Source organism: Musca autumnalis, unplaced genomic scaffold, assembly GCF_047663935.1.
Source record: "Musca autumnalis isolate F117 unplaced genomic scaffold, ASM4766393v1 scaffold_2, whole genome shotgun sequence".
In the NCBI taxonomy this organism is placed as follows: domain Eukaryota; kingdom Metazoa; phylum Arthropoda; class Insecta; order Diptera; family Muscidae; genus Musca; species Musca autumnalis.
The window spans coordinates 82,357,877-82,377,855 of record NW_027411755.1 but is presented as its reverse complement, the minus strand read 5'-3'; the positions used below and the strand labels follow the sequence as shown (position 1 = coordinate 82,377,855).

At 33.4% G+C, this 19,979-nt stretch overlaps 1 protein-coding gene across 1 annotated transcript in view; it reads right to left on the bottom strand.

Moving 5' to 3' along the window:
* Sema1a (semaphorin 1a) overlaps positions 1-19,979 on the bottom strand; it is a 776,225-nt gene that overhangs the window by 413,962 nt on the left and 342,284 nt on the right. The gene's annotated exons all lie outside the window — the stretch shown is intronic.

The following is a 19,979-nucleotide window of genomic DNA, read 5'->3' as shown; positions in this document are numbered from 1 at the left end:
TGAAAACATGCTATGTCGACTTAGCATACTATTGTTTGGAGGCGTCGATATGTTCGCCCCTGTTCGGTCTCATTTGTTCATTAATTCGAAATTAAATCTTGAAAATTAAAATTCCCTATATACAGTGTCGGCCAAAACTAAAGCAAGCCCTCTGTACATTTTTTTAAAATGATAACTTTTTTAAGAAAACAGAGTTGTTAATTTATTTTTTATTTTTCTTTCTATTTATCTACATCTTTATTGTTGGAAAACACAAAAATAAGGAATTCAGAATTCAATAAACAAAACTTAAAATTCAAAAAAACGTTTTAGGTCGCAAATAAAAGCGGACAAAACTAAAGTACCCCCCATTTGAGGTACAACAAAAAGTATTGAAATCAATATTTCGTTGCGTATCCTCTATTCTGGATGACACAAGCACATCGTTTAGGCATAGAGGATAATAAATTATTAACTATTGCAGGAGAAATAATTGATTTTCGGAAAATTTAGCTTAAATCCTAAAAATACTGAAAATCGGGAGATACCGTCAAATGGGGTTTATACCCAAACGTGGACCCAGTCCACAATTTTTTGTGGAAATGTTTTGTGACCACTAAGTACCAAATTACACCTAATTTAGTAGGAAAATGTGGCTTATATACTGAAAATACCGAAGATCGGAAGGTGCCGCTATATGGTGGCTATACCAAAACATTAGCCGATATTGTTCATATTCATCCAAAAATTATGCTACAGCCTCTTCTGGTCAAATACAAAATCGCTTAGACTGAAAAATTAGCTAAAGAACAATTTACAGAAGAACGGTACACGACGGCTTATTCAGTCGACGACCAGCAAAAAAAAACTTTCATATCGACAAAAAATGAAGGAGCCGGACTGGAATTCGCCAAGACCCATCTGAAGTGGGGTATCCAAAAATGGAGGACTGTGCTGTTTTCTGTTGAATCTAAGTTGTTTTTAAAGGATTCGGATGGCATAAGGCATAGATGAAATGGGCAACGGTTAAATCCTAAATATTGTAAGGGCACTGTATAACATGGAGGCGGAACACAATGGTCTGAGATTTTTTTTTTCAGGGTAAGGGATTGGACCATTTCATAAAATTAATAGAATCATGGATCGTTTCAAGTATCGTAACGTATTAAAAGGCGTGATGTTGCCTTATGCTAAGGAAGAGATGCCACTTAGATGGATACTCCAGAAAGATATCGAGTCAAACGTGTGTCCAAAGTAGTTAAGGAGTGATTCCAAAACAATTAGACAGAAGTCCTCCATTGGCCCACCCAATCCCATGATCTTAGCTATCAATTGGGGCTTGTGGGAGATCGTTAACTCAAAAATCATCCGAAAAACTCGAAAAACCAAAGAAAATTTATTTGAAAACGCAAAAATAGCCTTGGAAGCAATATCGCCTGTAATAGTTAATTATTTAATATCTTCTATGCCTAAACGATGTGCTTGCGTCATCCAGAATAAGGGATACGCTACGAAATATTGATTTCAATAGTTTTTGTTTTATCTCAAATTGGGGGTGCTTTAGTTTTGTCCGCATATATTTGCGACTTAAAATGTTTTTTTGAATTTTAACTTTTGTTTATTAAATTCTGAATTCCTTGTTTTTGTATTTTCTAATAATAAAGATATAAATAAATAAATAAATAAAAAGAAAAATAAAAAACAATTTTACAACTTTGTTTTCTCAAAAAAGTTTCCATTTTAAAAAAATGTACTGAGGGGGTGCTTTAGTTTTGGCCGATACTGTATTTCTGGCTCGATTTGTAATGTACGCAAAAGTATTTTAAAGTGCAGTTTCTTGTATTCGCTGCCTCCATTACGACAGTACACGTTTTTTAGGGGGAAATCCATACTTTCTGAGAAAATAGTCCAAAAGGTTTATTTATAATACCCCTATGGCACCATGTGTAGTGACTGGAGCGCACGATAACTCTCGAACGGATCAGCCGAATCGGTCCAAAATTTGGACTTCCCTTTGGTTTTTGTTGTAACAACTTGTATTCGCTTTCCAATTACGACGGTACATGCATTTTCAGGGGCAAGCCCTTACTTCTTGAGATAATGGACCAAAAGCTTTAAAAAAGCCTGCCGGCACCAATTACACTGGGTAGTACGTAACATAACCCTCGAAGGGAGAAACCGATTTTGTCCAAACATTGAACATCGTAATATATAGACGTCAGAAGTATTGTGTTACTTCTTTTCTTTAGATTCAATGCTACCCTCAGCCTGACTCATATTTTTTTACTTATTTTTATTTGTTTAACATTATAGTAACAAAGTATATTTTGCCATTCAGTTACACAAAACAACAGAAGGTATACTACCCTGAAAATCTAGATATGTCTCTAGTCTGATATGTCTAGAATTAAAAAATAGATTGGGGGTTCGGATTGTGCGTAGACCAAAACCTGAATGTCATACTCAGGAAATGTAGACAACAATACGCTGAGGGCTTTAACCACCTTTGTCTTATGTGCAAGGTGAGCACAGTAATCACTGAACTACGACGGGAACCGAATAAGAAAGAAATTTGCTTTTTAAAAGTCGTACAACGAAATACAAGAAAAAATATGTTATTTTTAAATTTCAAAATAGCTAACCCCTGGACAAATTCAAATCTACATTTCCCATTGGCTTAGCATAACCCATATGCAGTTATCTAAATATAGATTGTATTGTAAATACAATGTATTTTTCCAGCCTTTATCGGACATGTATCCACATGGATATGTGTGTACGTATGTATCCATATGTTGGTTGTGGTTATTGACGATAAGTGTTCATTTCACAGTAGAGTTTCATACAGGTTAAAACAATATCTACGCTACCGAACAGTTTTTGTTTATACCGCAAAATGTGGGATTGCACCATTGATTGCGTTTTGATCGAAATCAACCACAAAAACTAATAATAAAAATGAGATATCTATAAAACAAAGAGTGTGACAAAAATTGTTTTGCAATGCAAAAACTATACTACATATATATAGGAATAGAAATAAAAATACGTTAAGATATCGCCAAAAACTATAAAAATCCATTTATATTGAAAACTTTCTACCATGCAACAAAAGTTCAGTCCAATTTTTGCACAGCTATATTGTATTATGATGATGTGTACTATTATCATCAACGTACGAACGCAGTAATATCATAGGTTATCAGCAAAACAGCAATCCAGTTCCGCATGCTTTATGTAGGTCTCCAGTTATGAAATAGAAAACTTCGTATAACGAGACACGTTAACAACAAACATCATTTTTTCTTCAAAATATTGTAAAAACATTTATTTTTTAAATGATGGAAACGATCTTTAAAATCAACTCCAGACAAGCAGCAGGAGCTTTGGTATTCATTCCAAGAAAACTCTAAAGATGTTATACAGAAACCAAATGACATGTAACGTATTATTATTGTATTAAGCTTTAAAACAAACATTCTTGTCGAACTATGTTCCTATTGAAGTTCGTCACATATACATATGTATGTATGGAAGCTACTGTGTGGCAGTGGTAAGAACGTACGCCTTGTACTCAGACGATCCGAACATCTGAACATGAAATATTCGGCGGCGGCAAATCTTCTCATCGTAGTGTTGGCTTACATTTCCGGACTCGGACTCGATAAAAAGTAGGTGCCATATCATTGAGTCAATATGAATCGGCGTGCACTCATTGATATAAGAGAAGTCTTCCTTGTCCCTTCGGTTATGTTGTGGGAACACATATACATATGTATGTGAAATATATTCGTCATATGTTTATTTTACAAAAAAAAATCAAAGACAGAAATGCATTTGAGGATGTCTGAGTGGAATCGGACACTTTTGGAAAAAAGTGCTTTTTGTTTTCCTTTATTTTTTGATGTATAGATGCTGCATTTTCGTAAAACATTTCAGAATATTTTCAGAATTTAAAAGTTCCAGAGACATCGCACCTTGAAAAAGTCGAATTCTGTAAAAACTATATATAAAGAAATACTCATAAATTCTTTAATATTGGTCTAAAAGAAAAAAAATCTTATTATTTTTTTATCTGCTGTCTAATAAGAAATAGAAAAAAATATTTGCACATTGGGCTTGGATGCAATTATCGCGATTTATATAAAAAAATCAATTTTTATCAATTATTGTACTCTTCAATTTTCTTCACATTTCTTTGTATTAAACTACGTTTAATTACAAACATTAAAGTCCTATTTGGTTGTGGGATTCGAATAATTACTATTTTCTTTAAATTTTGCCAATAATTTTTTTCTTATATACCACTGTGCAAAACTTGTAATTTTACCAAAAAATTACATTTATTAATATTTGTTTGGTCGTTTTATTTAGAAATTTGTCTTATACTTCTTTATTTTTCGATTTTTATTATTCAGCAATCATAGTACCAAATTTAAATCCTCTTTCGTATTTAAAAAATCATCTTCTGAAGAAAATATCATTTTAATATTTGGTATATTTCGACTCGGTTGCCAGTTCATGTAATACCCGAGCTGTAGTTATATGATCAACAATTTAGTTTAGTTTATTGTACCTTTGATCGAATAATTGCTAATCAATTTTCAAAATCGAAAAATACGCCTGAAGATCGGCATAACCACCCGTGAAACGTAGCGTAATGGTTGAATGCGTGGGACTTCGGTAGACTCCTAATTTTTCAATGTATCTCTTAGGCCTAACAGCTCAACTCGAAAGAGAATTAAATATCACTATAAAATGATCTTCGCCTTAATAAGGCACAAATAAAAAACAATTTCAGCATGAGCCAGGCTGGGATTCGAACCTGCGTCTCCGACAACTGAGTGTCAAGGGATTACCAAGCAGGACCTTCGCCTTAATAACGCAAAAATTAAAAAAAATAAGCAGTTTTTAAGACGTTTAAGATAAATCCATAAATTTAAGATAAATTCCTAAATAAAAGAATAAAATAAATTCCTAAACATAACAACAAATCAAATGCTAAAAAATTTATTTTTTTGGGTAAAATGACATTTGTTTCACACTGGTATAAAAGATAAATTGTATTGTCAAATTTTAAATAATCCCACTGCCAAATAGGACTTAAAATGTTTGTAATTTGTAAAAAAATAAATAAATAAAAAATCAAGATAATCGAGGAGTACAATCATTAATAAAAAATAATTTTTAACATTGAATCGCAAGAATCCTAAGGTTGTGTGTTCAACGCTCACAGTCGCAGGTAGAGCTTCTTGTTCACATGTTAGTGTGTTCGGTAACAAATCAGAAGTTCGCATGATCAAATCCAGCAGAGAGCGAAATGAAAAAAAAACATATGATGTGTTTTGAAATTGAAAACAAATTCCACCCCAATTGTTGTAAAAGTATAAACTTTTTTCAGCTTATTTTTCAACTTCTAGTGCACACAGAATAACTAGTAGTAATTCAGCGCGTCATGCCTTGTTAAAAAAATGGGTTAGTAGGGGGTTTTATAAGAGTTTGCATATAGTTTTTATTTGTTCAAGGCGCGATATCTCTGGAACCTTTAGTAAAAAATCTGAAAATGTACTGAAATATTTTAATTAGGAGCAGCATCAACACAGAAAAAAATAAAGGAAATCAAAAACTACTTGTGGCAAAAGTGTCCGATTTCACTCAGAATTATAATTGTGGAAATATAGTTTCCAAAATTTTAAATAATATCTTTAAATTTAGTAGAACATACCCACACAAATAATAAAATGCAACTGAGATTGATAACATACCTGAAAAGAGACAAAACACGTACACGTTAAAGAAATTGACAGATTTTGGAATTGCAATGGAATTTAATTATTAAATTTGAGATAATTTTCAAAGGGACGAACCATTTCCAAAGGAACGAAAATAAAATACACACTTGTTTAATCTATTAACGACACGAAGAGCCTAAGGCTTAGGAAACATAATTACGTATTTAAAGATCTTGCTCTTAATGTACTGACGACTTTTAATAATAGGATAATTTGAATGCTATAAATCGGAAAAATCCAAATAATAACAAATGGAAACTTATAACAACTAAGAGAGGGCTATATTCGGACCATTTGATACCCTACACCTCTACCCCTGGACACAAGTTTTCCACGGAATTTATTTAATATGATTGCATTCCCCCAAATCTTAGGGTCCATAGTTTAGGAAATGAATTAAAAATGTAAATTCTTTTAAATCATATTTAACTATTTTGTGGGTAGTTTATGTTTAAAGCTTACAAATAAAAACATGAAACATGTTAGTAAAAGAAAAATATGTCCTTATTGATTATCCTCATTTGTATGACCAATTTAATCCATATGTCCTTGTCCACTAATAAATTTCAATTAAATTTGAATTTTTATGCTTCGAAATGTTCTTCACGTTTTATTGAACAGTCATTGCTGATTATGTGTCATTCAAACGCTTGGTTGAATGACAATTGTTCGGTATCAATAGAATATTAATGACAATAAAACACTATTTATGGAATTACGAACAAGACTGTAAGCATCACTATCAATTACTAACGATTCAGTCGTTTTCGTTTCTTTTTTCGGCTATTTCCAGCAAAAAAATATTTTTTTTCACCGAGGAAAATTAAAGGGTGAAAAGCAATCATCATCCTTTGCAATAGTGTTTCCATTTCTTGTGTTTAGTTCTGTTTGCGTTCTCCATTTCATTCATGTTCGGTATTCAATGTTTCATTTATCCTTTCTTTAAGTTTTTGTCGTTGCTTGTATTATTTCAGCTGTTTAATGATACACAATTAGTATCAATGATAAATGATATGTCAAATGCAGCAGTGACAGATTTGAAACAAAAAATAAGCAACGGTTTTCATATCATTAAAGTAAAAAAGCTGTAGTTCACAGGATTCGATTGTATAATACTATATATATAAATACGTATACAATATTTTATATATTTTATGAAAGAAAATTGTGTTTTTTTAAGAGATTCATAAAAGATCGAAGTATACTTATAAACATTTTTGGCAATTATGATAACAGTAAAATTTACAATAAACATCTGCAATTGTCACATATTTCCGTATTTATGCCTTTCCACGAAAACAAATGCTACGCTATGTTCTGTTGTATCGAACAGCATAAGAGTGCGTGGCGTGAAACCAAATTCTCATTGCGATGCTAAGTCGCGTCGGCTCAAACACGATAACAGCACAAGAATTGAACCCCCAAAGCGAATTTTGAATGGTGTGTCAATAAATATGTTCTGCCTAACAATATTTCAATCCAACAACCACCAAGGAATGAAAAATATACATTGAAAAATACTACGATGGACGTAAACATCTGTATAGCTTGAATTAAGAATTTTTACCTGAAGATGTACTTTTTTGTAAGGGTTTAAATTCACAATATAAATTTTTATTGTGTAAAAATAAATGAATTATACTTTTGGTAAAATATTTATTTATTCATTCATTTTTAATACCGAAGGCTTTCTCAAGGCAAACAAAACATAAACATATAACATCGGGCATATGTCTAAAAACCATATTTATAGTACATATATAACAGTAAAACATAAATAAATACGTTTATTCAGAAACATATAGTTTTAATTGAAAGTTTAAATTAAAAGATGTAAAAGGTAAAAATAAATAATAACAAAAAAAAAAATATTTTACTTCATAGGTATTCAATTTACTAAAAAACATAATATAAAAAATAAAACAAAAACCTAAAATAAAATAATTATAAAATCAAAAATCAATGTTTAAATGCTTAACAGAAACACTTTTAACATTTATGTTATCGTTTAAAAACATTGTATGGCCTACACTTTTAGTATCTTTTCCAAGAAACATAGCAAATTACGGGCTTTTGAAAATATTCTTTCTGATGGTGCTGAACTAGCAGGTGTAGCGAATATCAACGCACTTAACTTATGGAGGTATGGAAATTCATTCTTATGAGACTCCCACCATTCCAATACATTGAAATGTTTATGATACAGAAATGTCTGTGAGCTCAACCTCGATATTTCATTCGATACTTCTTCTCCTGGTCTTGCGATCGATGAGTTTTGAACGAAAGCGTTGAAGATATCTTCTTCCACATCATTTCCCTCAATATCGCCGAAATTACGGTCATTTTGAATGATTTCGTACAAATCTGCCATCAGTTTGCATTTGTCATGAGTTTTTTGTACCTCAATTTGATCGAAGTATTGGAGTTTATGGGCAGGAGGAAACAGAAATAGAGCCAACTTGTGAATATCAAAAATGTTTGTAGATATCACAGTCTGGATGTGATATGACTTCTGAATCTGCTATTTGTATGCACATATTTTTTATTTTGTGTATCTAAGGAATTACGGATTTCAGAGTAGAATAATTATGAGCCTCCAACATTCTCGACGACTCTTCGAAGGGTTTTAAGACGCCAATAATATAATTTATTGCACCCAAATTAATATTCGAAATTCTTCGGGTTTCTCCTTTCTCCTCAAGAATCCGAGATATATCAGAGCAGTTTTGTTTAATGGATTCCAAAAGGAAATATACAGTATTCCATCGTGTAGGTGTAGTTTTAAGAGAACTATTAAGACCAGATTTTTTAAAATATTTCACCAGCTTAGAGCAAATTTCAGAAATTGATTTGGCTTCCTCCCTATAAGCAACTGCTTTCTCGACCACATTATCAAAGAGATGATTTATGCAGAAAATATGCTTATCGTTTCCGAATGCGGTCTTCATATTTGAACCTCTTTCAGTAACGACATGCACAAGTTGGTTGAAGTCAAATAAAATCTTTTCCATTTTAGATCTTATGTTACTGCCTAAAATTTAAAATAGAAAAAATATACTTTAAGATGAAAAAATATAAATATATAATAATTACCTGTATTTTTTTTCATTATCCATTCCCTTCATATCCCGAGTCGCATGTTATGGCACTTCCATTATTTTTGGCTGTCATTAGTTCATTCTTTACGATGGCATGATAATATAGAAACTGTAGTTGAATGGGGAAGTAGCTTCTTTATATCAATATTTTGACTATATATGTTACCGGTTTGTCATTTACGACATTACGACATTAAATGGCCTATAATTGCCAACAATCCACTGCACCCCTAATTCTAAGCATTTCTTCTTTAGTTCATTATCTGGGTCCACTTTAACATTATCGAATACATTGTCCTTTTTATATTTCTTATAGCAATTATGCCTCAATAAATTTGATGTACACTTCTTATTACACTTGTATAAGTTTTTACATCTGCTGCAAACCACTGTATCTTCTAAAACGATTCCATTTTCATCTTTTATGTCCATAAATATATTAAAAATTTCACTTCTTGACACTCTTTTTACTGTCGTATATTCTCCACATTTTATTTTATCTTTTATATAACTGAAATTGTCCATATTGAAACTACAAGGACACGACCTTTTAACTGAAACCCTTATACACGATTGAAAGACTGAAATTTGCAAAAATTCACATTTTCAAATTGGCAAATAATGAAAACGGAAAAAATTGACCTGTTTTTATGACAAAAATATTGAATGACATCTTTAAAGGGGGATTTCCCGAAGTCTTTTCATAATTTCTACACGAAATACTTAAATACGCGTTTCCGTAATTACAGTTTCAAATGGTTGACAATAGTTTCGCAAAATGGAACACTAGAGTAAAACAGGCTGAAAATGTATACCTGTTTTTATGGAATCAGTAAAGGATACTATAATTCTGAGATTTCCCGGGAAATTTTTACTATGGTAATTTTTCTTCCGAATATTTTCGGTTTCATACATCTTTTTATTACTAATTCAATTTATTTTATAATATCTTAAAGCCATATGTACACTGCAGCAGTGAGGCTATTTTAGCATTTTTGCAGCTAAATTTAGCATTATTTTTTGTATTTAGCCGCAAATTTTCCATTTGGCATTTAGCATTTTTCTTAGCATTTTTCCATTATAAATTTAGCATTATTTTACCCACGAAATCTCAGATATGTTAGTACATTTTTATTAAAAAATCTGATAAATGTTGGTTGAATTGAATAGAACAGCTGTTTGAACAGCTCAAAACACCAAATTTTTCGTCTTTGCTCTGATTTAAAGGAATATAAATGTGAATAAGCAAATAAAATAAAACAAGTAAAAAACGTTAAGTTTGCCCGGGTCTAACTTGTTATACCTCCACCACGAAATATTCAGAACTAGGGCCTAATTACGACATTCGATTCGAACGAGTATTTGCTCGTGAATGACAAAATCGAACTATAAAAACCTATTCGCACCACCAACCGTACATTTACTAAGGTAGATGCATTAGCAATTTGTTACAACAATATCAAAAAGTCTTACAAAAATAAATCATTTCGTACATTTTTCTATCACAACATCATTCCGAAATTATTACCCAAAGTATTATTCAACGATTTCAAAATATATTTAAATTTTTTCATTAATAATTTTGTTTTTTAGTTTTTTGCTTTAAAATAAACACATTTTTTACCATCTACCTTCTTAATGTTCTTTAAGAACACATAGGTTTTCATAGTTCGATTTTTTCATTCACGAGCAAATACTCGATCGAATCGAATGTCGTAATTAGGCCCCTGATATGGAATAGTTAGTTTTTCTTTTTGTTATGAAAGTACTAATACCACTATTTTAGGTAGAGAAGTTTTTTGACCACTGGGAACCCCAAATACTTAATAATTCAGTCATCTAAAAACTTGAAACCTCCTGAAATCGGGCCTATGTACTCAATTTTCGATGGAGAAGTTTTTAACCACAGCGAACTTTAAATACCAAATGATATCCAATTTTGCCCGAAGATGTAAATAAAAAAAACTAAAACCGATGGTGCCGTTATATGAGGCCATAAACAAAAATTGGGCATGTGTCCTTGATTTATGGTGAAGAAGTTGTTTAACCACTTTGAACCCAAATGACACCCAAAATAATTTTAATTAGCCGGTTCCTTTTTATGGGACCTATTCCAAAACGTGGGCTCTATGTCCACATTTTTTGGTGTAGAAGGTTTTTGGAACCTTAAATACCAAATCATAGCTAGTAAAAGGTAATATGTAACCGTTTTTATACGGGCTATATCAAAGCATGGACCGATCTAGTCCATCTTCGAAATTGACCCGACTGCAAACAAAAGACGCATCTTTTCAAAAAGTGCCCTATCTCAATTTTTGTGGATGCTAGAGTGATTACCACAGACGGACAGACATGCATAGATCGACTAAGAATTTTATCATGAATATATACTTTATGATTAGTTCAATGCGCTACAAACGGAAAAACCAACCTTATATACCTTCTATACTTATATACATTCTATTTTATTAAAAAATAACGTTTTTAAATTTAGCATTATTTTTTGGCATTTTAATATTTATTTTAGCATTATTCTAATGCTGATTTAGCTGCAACACTTTTTCAAATCTGGTCACACTGCAATGCAGCAACATAGTCTTCGCAACAGCAGCACACACTTCCTCAATTTCAGCACACACGCACACAAACCACAGCTACCTGTGTGGATGGATGACATGGTTTCATGCTATCGTAGACTTCTTGCCTTTTGCAGAACATCATGCAAATCTTCAAGTCTTGTCATGTCATGGCCAAACGTTAAGCAGTGACACACAAGAATTAAAGTGGCTACTGTTGTCGTGTGTCAATGTTTTTCAAATATTCAGCACATGATTGACATAACCAAGTCTGTATGTTAAATAAAACTCAATTCATTCAATGTCACATTTGCTAGACTTTAATTTACAATAGTAAAATTACCGAAAAATAGTTTATGTTAAATCGCTAAGAAATTTAGGTTAACTTCTTCACATCTTATCACCAAAACCCTACATCATACGGCTATTTGAAAATCAGCCTGTCATTAAATGAATAGTGTGACAAAGTGAATGACCCTAACAGAAATTGAAAGCCCTGGAGGACAAAACCCACACATACATTTCTGCGTTCAGAGGTATCGTTTTGAAAACAGCCCCTCTAAATCTCATTTCGAAATTTCTCTGCTCTAATGCACTTTCATAAATAAAAATAGTGCCAGTGACAGCAGTAGTTGTTGTGTATTACTAAAACAAAAGTAAATGGACGATTGTTTGGTCTTCCGTTACTAAGTTGGGTCCTTGTTTGATTAGTTAGCTCAACTCTCGCATATCAAATGTACTGAAATACAAATATACACCTACGGCTAAACTCGTCAACTCATTTGAGTTGTGAACCAGTCATCATTAAATACTATCACTTGGGGACACAAACCGAGTGCATGTTGAAGTAAAATTCATATGTTACAATGAAAAGCCGTCATTGCCAACATCCTAGTCATCAACGAAAGCAGCAATGCCATAGACCAAGCAACATCAGCTTTCTGTTCGAAATCTATTCAACACACATATACAATTGTTAGCCTCATCATAACACCGCAAATCGTCAGCTGAAATGTGAAACTTCTCATTGTGGTCATGGTCTTCAAAGGCCAACACATAGTCACATTAGCCTTTTTATATTCGAGAATCCAATTGAAGTACACAATAAGCAATATTATTTTGAAGGATTTAATAAAAATGCATGACATGGCGAAATTTATAAGATTAGAAATACATAATTGTAATGAAAATAACAAAAGTCTTTCATAAAATATTTTTATATAAATAATTTGGAATGCAGGAGTTCTTCAACTTGATGACTCATGACGCTGTCATCGCATAGAAAAATTAGCGACACACAAAATCAAATAAAAGTTGTATTATATGTATCAATAAGTTACCTTCCTTAACGATGCCAGTAGATCCTTTTTTATATAAATGAAAAGAAATGGAGCTCATGGGTTGAAATTATAAAAAAAAAAACTCTGATTAACTAAAAAATCAAAACATACTCCGCCTACTTTTTATGCATTAGTTTAGTTAAAGTCATGAAAATTCCGAAAGTTTTCATCATGATAGAAAGAAGTTCACGTATAATAAATTATCGAGTAATCCGGTACATGAATAATGTAAAAGTAATTGCCAAGGTTAAAACACAACACAACATAATGAAGAGAAACCAAACCAGTATGGGTTATTTTTCCAAAATACTACTTTTGAAACATTACTAAGTACTCTGAGAACTATCCGAAATAAAGTGGAAAATTAATCTGCTTTAAGCCTGTTCTTAAGGAGTAGCTCCCACTTGTAAATTTCAGAAAATCGAAAAAGAATTGTATTGACTTATTTTAAAGTATAAATAGCATAGAATATGTCGTCATTTCCATTTTTTGTCCTTTTTATGACCAAAAAACGTCAGATTTTTTTTTTTTGAAAATTTTTGCCTTTTTAGGCGAAGATCATTTTTTAAGATTAATTTTTTAATCGAGCTTTATGATCTATTATGCAAGTGAAAAAGGAAAGCCGACGATTCGAACCCACACACCCACCACTATGTGACATGCATGTTTCGTCTTCGGTAAAGACTCTTCAGACATATCGGATGTGGAGCGGCTTCGATGTCCTCGAACTTTTCTTCTTTCAAATGCATTTCTGTTTTGCACTTTTGTGGTGGAAGTACCGTAAAAAGTGGACCATCTCCAAATTTGACGTAAATTTGTAATTAAGTTGTGCAAACATTAGACCAACTCGAGAAGGATTGGACCAACTCGAGAGCAAAACAATCCTAGACATGTTCTAAACATCTCAAAAAAAATTTAAATTTTTTTCTGACGTACCCGAAAGATTGAACCGATATAGACCAGATTCGAACATGAAGTATTACGATGCGCAAAAGTGCGACCAATGTCAATCACTCCTTTTGATAGTTATAGACATAAGACATTTCAGTTGTTTACCGTGCATTTTTTCGATTTTTGGACCATTATGTCAGGAAATAGAAGTACTTTTGGTAAAAATTTGCTACTTTTGTGAGGGAGGAGTTTGTTGTTAGTATGTTTGGAAGACGTTTTACGTTGTACAATTTTTCGCAAATCGCATACTCAATTCGTTCATTTTCGTGCTCGTCAGTCATTTGATTCGGTGTCGGCAGGGTTATCTAGAGCTTTTGTTAAATTATTTCAGATAGTATAGACTTGTCTACGAAAAAATTATCCCGTCGTGAAAGGGGCCGCGAGTGTTATAATTGAATTCGTTTATTGAACAAAGTGTTTTATGCTAAAGTACAATATTTGATTCAATTCTCAACACTCTACCTGAATTAAATATTTCTTATATTATAATTACAAAACAATACAAGTTGCAAACTAAGCAATGCCAAAAGCACTTTAAAATATTCCATTTCTTTTGTTGAAAGATACTTCAAAGATATTTCATTGTTGTCAATTTTCTGTTTGATAAATTTGGCTTTAATATCCACATGCTTTGTCCTTGACGAATACTTGTTATTTGTAGCCACTTGTATAGCTCCTTTGTTATCACAATACAAAACCATGTTGACATTGTTGTTGGGATTGAGTTCTTTTTCTAGTCGTTTCAACCAAACAGACTCCTGTATAGCTGCTGTTATTTCCATGAACTCAGCTTCCGTTGAAGATAGTGCCACCGTTTTTTGTCTTTTTGTGGACCAGGATATTGCTGCTGATTGAAAAATAAAGACATAGCCAGTTGTCGAATGGCGGTCGTCCAAACTTCCAGCCCAATCTGCATCGCAATAGCCGATAATATCTTCTTCTAAATTTTTCTTATAGATGAGCCCTTGTTCTATAGTTCCTTTGAGATAACGCATTATTCTTTTTACAGCTTCCCAATGCGCTCTACCAGGATTTATTCCTAATATGTACTTGGACTGATCAATTTTGATTCCATCTTCAGTTCGGGATATTGTCATACCAAGAACATTAGACACTTCCCCCATGTCTTTCATTTTAAATGTTTTTGAAAGTGCGTTCTTGACAGAATTTATTTCGTTTTCGTCATTGGAGAATATAAGTACATCGTCTACGTATATTGCAATATAAATCTTCTTTTCATCTGTCACCTTTGAGTATACACATTGATCCACTTCTCCTTGTACAAAACCCATATCGATAAGTTCCTTGTTTATGGTTTCATTCCATACTCTCCCAGATTGTTTCAAGCCGTATATGGATCTGTTAAGCTTACAGACTTTATTAGAAGCATCACGGAAACCTTCGGGTTGTTCCATATATATGGTTTCTTTTAAAATCCCATTTAAATAAGCGCTAACGGCATCCATCTGATGAATCTTCATGTCATATTTTGCTGCCAATGCTGCTAAATACCTTATTGATTCATACCGAACAACTGGAGAGAATGTTTCCATATTATCGATACCTTCAGTCTGTGTAAATCCCTTTGCGACTAGTCTTGTTTTCCATCGCAACGTGTTTCCATTGGAATCTATCTTGGTCTTGAACACCCATTTTGTCTTCAGAGCTTTGCATCCTTCAGGAAGTTGAACCAAAGTCCAAATATTATTGTCTTTCAAAGAATTCATTTCATCTTGCATGGATATTTTCCAATGTTCAGAATCTTCAGACGACATTGCCTGTTTTATAGTCTGAGGGTCTGAAGAAACATATTCTATTGCAGAAAATGCCGTCGATCGTTGATTACGGTTTGCAATCCTTTCTGATCATCTAATATTTCAGACATTGGTATTGGTCGTGGATTACATTGATTTGGTTCCCATTCTTCATTATTTGGGTCCACATAGCCGTTGTTATCAAAACATTCTGAATCCAAAAACTCACTATCAGTTTCAGAATCACTACGAGGCTCATTTTGAATTACATTATTGCCATCCAATTCGCTTGACTTCATATTCGTTGATACATTATTCACTGTTTGGTTCAAAACATTATCCATTTCTTCATCTGGAGATTGAATTAGCAAAGGATTGTACAGATTAGAAGATGACGTTTCAATGTTTGAGTGAACATTTTCAAGAAATACCACGTCACGGCTAGCAATTATTTTTTGATCACTTGGATCAAATAATCGATACGCTTTACTTTCCGTGCTGTATCCAACCATGATACATTGTAATGACTTTGGATCAATTTTAGATCTTCGTTGTTTTGGTACATGGACCAAAGCTGGGCATCCGATGACTCTAAGATGCTTCAAATTTGGTTTTCGACCCGACCATAGTTCTTCGGGACATCCTTCATTTCCTCGGCATGGCACTCTATTTATCAAGTACGATGCGGTAGAAGCAGCTTCTGCCCAAAAACTTTGATCTAATCCACTGTCAATAAGCATACATCTTACCCTTTCTATAATCGTCCTATTTATTCGCTCGGCTACACCATTTTGCTCGGGTGTATATGGACATGTTTTTTGATGTATTATTCCACTTTTTCCAAGAATTCAGAAAAATGTTTGCCGGTGTACTCACCCCCATTATCCGATCGTAGAATCTTGATTTTTTTAGAACACTGGTTTTCCTCTAAAGCCTTGAATTCTAAAAATTTCGGAAATACCTCAGACTTTTTCTTGATTGGATAGACAAACAGTTTTCTTGAGAAATCATCCACAAATGTCAACAAAAAACGAGTTCCCGAGAACGAACTTTCTTTTAGTGGACCAACAACATCCGAATGAATAATTTCCAATAACCCTTTGGCTCGAGTACCGACTTATCTACTCACTTTTCGGGTTTGCTTTCCCTTCACGCAGACAACACATGGTTCAGAACATTCTTTGCCGAAATGTATGCCAACATTTGAGCTCTTGACATCACCCAGTTTCGCATTACAGATATGCCCCATCCTTCGGTGCCACAAATTGAAATCATTGGCCATAGTAAAAGCTTTACCCTTTTCCTCTTTGGAATTGCATTCTAACCGGTACAATTGATTCTGCGCACTTACCGTTGCTATAACACGTCTATTTTTATCAGAAATGCGGCATTTTTCACCTTCAAAAGTCACCCTTTTTCCATTCTTAGCCATTTGTCGAACAGAGAGTAAGTTGGTACACAAATCTGGAACATACTCCACGTCTTTGATTGTAACACATCTCTTATTTTTTCCAGAGCCAACTTCAATATCAACGTATCCAATGGAGTCCACTACGAGTTCATGCTTATTCGCAATAATCACCTTTTTATTAAAAACATCACGGATGTTGTACATGTGGTTCTTCTCATTCGTCATGTGGTTGCTTGCTCCACTATCAACGTACCAGGAATTTAAACAATCTGAACTTGAAGTGGATTCCGTAGCTTTTGCACACGCGCTCACATCGGTAGTTGTAGCAAATAAAACATCCGACTTCTTTTCATGCTTCCTTGTAGCTCCAATTGCTGTCCACTGCAATTGTAGCATTTGATTTGATTACTTACCTTTCTTGATACCTTTAGATTGTAACGCCGATTCTTTTTCTGGAGCTCGATCAAATTTCGCATCTTGAAGTAGAACATTCTTCACCTTATCCACCGTCAGTTTCTCCTTGGTATTTTCCACGGCCATCACAAGCGGTTTAAAGTCATCCGTTAATCCAGCTAACATTAGAGATGCGGTCAACTCATCGTCAATGTTTAAGCCAGCGTTTTTCACTTTAATAGCCACTATTACGATGTCATTGACATATTCCTGAATGGATCCATAGTTCTGTAGCTTGATGTTCACAAATTGCTTCAGCAATTCAACTTTTCTGGTAAGGCCCGTATCTTCGTACGCATTCATCAACGCCCTGCAGGCATTTTTCCGGGAAGTTGAAGTTGCAATGTGGCTGTAATTGTCTGGTTCAATCATCAATGTGATCTCGGCTAAAGCTCTCGCATTCAATTCAGCATCAGCGGTATTATCAACACATGCCTTCCAGCACCCTTTAATGACCAGATATGATTGCGCTTGCCTCTTCCAAACATCAAAGTTTTCGCGTCCACGCAATCTTTCTAGCTGAAAAGCTATGTTATTACCAGCCATATTAATTTTTTTCACAAACGTCACTAGTTTCCAATATTAAAAAATGTATCTATTTTGTTTTGCCGAATATTTTTTTCAAACGTGACTAAGGCCCATAACCTGTTATAATTGAATTCGTTTATTGAACAAAGTGTTTTATGCTAAAGTAAAATATTTGATTCAATTCTCAACAGCGAGCACAACCTGGTGCACAAAATTTCAAGTCGATCCGACAAGAGTCCCTAAACTGTACTGGAGCCAACATTTTGAACATTTGTGTGGGAGATACTCAAAGGAGTGGACCGATATAGTCCATATTCAAAGCTAATCTATTGCACCAGTCAGACGGCAGAGTTCATTGGTATTAAAAATGCCTTAATATGAATTAATTTTTTACCCTGAAAGAAAATAGTTTCTGCATTAATGAAACAGCTGTTTATGTTGTTTTTTTTGTACCCAGCAGATTCAAAATATGCGAAACAAATTTACTTTCGTGCCATTGACTTTCTAACCACGATAAAGCAAAAATATATTTAATTATTTCTAATTTTGTTTTTCGACCTTCTGATTTTTTATTTATTTTGTTAAGACTTTGTCTTATCGGGCTTTGACGTCCTTAATGTGTCAATGAAAATAAAGATTATTTATTCCATTTCTGAGTTTTTTCATAAAAACGACATAAACAATTAAATCGATAAATAAATGCAAAAATAATTAATAAAATATGTAAATATCACAGTGGTTCTTAATGCTAGTTGATCACAGAAAAATAAAGATACGACTAAAACAGATTAATTTATTTGCGATATTTTTGAGTCTTTTTAATATTATAAAACTTTCGCAAAACTGTAAAGAAACATTTGAAGAACATATTATTTTCGATAGAATTGGTGTGGTGGGTAATGAAATGTTTGTGGAAATAAAAATGTTAAATATAGATTTGATAGAAGGCGCGAAAAACGATTAGCTGCCATGCAAATCGCGAAAGACCACGACTTATTTGAAAGAAACGTGAAAATTGATGATTTGTTTTCCTTTTTTATTTTCATGAACAAACAAATTATCTTCGCCCTAAGAGGCAAACAAAAAATCAAAAGATATAAAAACAGGCTGAACCCGGCTGCGATTTGAACCCATGTCCTTGAAAACATATCAAACAAGTGGGAAAAGCGTTAAGTTCGGTCGGGCCGAACTTTTTATACCCTCCACCACAAATTTCAGCCATTTCGGTGGATTAATGTGGCCACAACCTTCAAAATACCGAAAATCGGGAGATATCGTTCTATGGGGGCTATATCAAAACGTGGACCTATATAAACATTTTATGGTCGAAATGTTTCTTAGCCTCTGGAAACACAAAATACAAAGTTGCAACCGATTCTGTTGTCAAATGGGACTAATACATTCAAAATATATTAAAATGACGCGTACTTTATATGGGGCGTTATATGGGGGCTATACTAAAACGTTGACCTATATAAACCAACTTTGGTAGGAATGTTTTTTGGCCTCTGGAGACACAAAATACAAAATTACAACCAATTCGGTGGTAAAATGGGACAAATATCTTAAAAATTCCTTAAAACGACGACGCGTCATTTTGTATGGGGGCTATACGAAAGCGTGGACCTACATAGCCCACTTTCAGTACCAAAAGTCCTACGTTCAAATAATAGATTTTCCCAAAATTTCATCCACCTACGTAAATCCGGTCGGACGCTAGAGTGATTTCCACAGACGGACAGACGGACGGACATGGCTATATCGATGTAGAATTGCACGCTGATCAAGAATATATATAGTTTGTGGGGTCTACAATTATTATTTCGAGTAGTTACAAACGTAGTGACAAACTTAATATACCCCCATCCTATGGTGGAGGGTATAAAAATGTTGTCACGGCGTGTTAGCGTTCAAAGCCAAAACTCATAACATCAAAGGCAGCACAGAAAAAAGCGTTTGTCATAAAGAAATACAATTCAACGGCCAAATCTCCGTTATTGTATAAAAACACATTTTCATTTGAAAAACCAAAAGTTCTAAACAGAGAAGCCATTCCACATTCGATATGTCTAAAGAGCTGCCCAACTAACAGCGAAA